The following is a 1,609-nucleotide window of genomic DNA, read 5'->3' as shown; positions in this document are numbered from 1 at the left end:
CCATATAAATAATAAATCCAGGTGATTCATCTGGTACGTTTTACAGCATATTGTAGATGATTACTTGTAAAGGAATTTACATAGTGAACAGAATCCGAACCAAGGATAGAAACTTTTGTGAATGATATAGATTAATATTACATCATAATTAAAGAATATATACATCAACTTTCTCTGTTAACTCATATTAGCATGTTTTAACATTTATTTCATCGCTTTCTTATCTTTACTAAATGTTCTCTTATTATAATAATGCAGACCAGTAACAGCACTGTCTCTTAATGACGATAAAACTTTAATATTATGTGATAAATGAAGAGCAGAATTCGAATATGCATTTTGTCAAAATTTTATTTTTTTAGTTAGATACATAGTATCGAAAGATTCACAATATCTACTTTGAAATGTTCAAAAAGCATTGTTAATTTATATGCTGAAAAAACATTAACATTTTTAAGAATTGTTTAGCAATTTTATTCAACATTTCACATCTTACTTAATTGGTATATTGTTATTTTCCATAAAATAGGAATTTTTCTTGTGTGTTTCTTTCTTTCTCATTTTTTGAAAATTACAAAGGACAAAACGCAATTTGAAATTCTGCTCTTTAAATATAGATATAATGATTATCTGTTCAAATCAAAATTGTTAAATAAATAAAATCAAATTTTGTACAAATTTGCTTACCTTTTATGATCATTCCTTTCACAAAAAAATACGAGTATATATTATATATATATTTTTTCTATAGTAAAATGCGAATATGAGATGCGAAGATGAGTATTTAATTAATTTTGATTTTTGTCGACTTAAATAATTTTTTCAAAATGCTTTATATTCTTTTAACAATGTTATCGCAAATACATGAACTAAAAATATGTGAATACACAGATTCGATATATAATAAGTCAAATAGATATAATGTATATATATAGCGGAATTAATGATTAAAATTTCTGAAAAAAACTGAAAAATAAAAAATTGTTAAATTTAAACATATAATAAATTGTTAAGTATAAAAATAATTCTTTAAAATATCACTATTCTCGAGTTGGGATCATCTCGAGCGGTCGACATCCGAGACACTTTTGTACTTATACATATGAAAAATTACAATAACGCATGTATTATATTATTATTAAATATAAGTAGCCTTTCATAACTCCTATTCCATAAGAAAATTATTCTACCCATTTATTTTTCATAAAAGATGACTTTTAGCATTGTATTATATTATATTTTCTTATACGCGAATTTTAATATTATATTAAAGACGCGATAAAAATGATAACTGTAATTAACATCCTGCCAAATAATCACTATTATAATAAGCGGTCTAGAAAGTTTGGAATTCACATCCTCCTGTAAACACTGTTGAAATTTGACAGATATAACTTTTCTATGCAGATAGATCTTTTAAATTTTACGTGGAATCAGTATACATTAAATTCGCTTTCCATCATAAAGATTACTCCCTTTCTATTGGATGCTAACCAGCGTATCACAAAGTAAATTTGTAAAATCTTATTATATAAATTTTAATAAATTTTATAATTGCAAGTTATTATTAATTAAAAGTAAATACAGTTTATTTATTGTTAATATTTCA

Source organism: Trachymyrmex septentrionalis, unplaced genomic scaffold (assembly GCF_001594115.1).
Source record: "Trachymyrmex septentrionalis isolate Tsep2-gDNA-1 unplaced genomic scaffold, Tsep1.0 scaffold680, whole genome shotgun sequence".
NCBI lineage: Eukaryota > Metazoa > Arthropoda > Insecta > Hymenoptera > Formicidae > Trachymyrmex > Trachymyrmex septentrionalis.
This window is presented reverse-complemented; position numbering follows the sequence as displayed.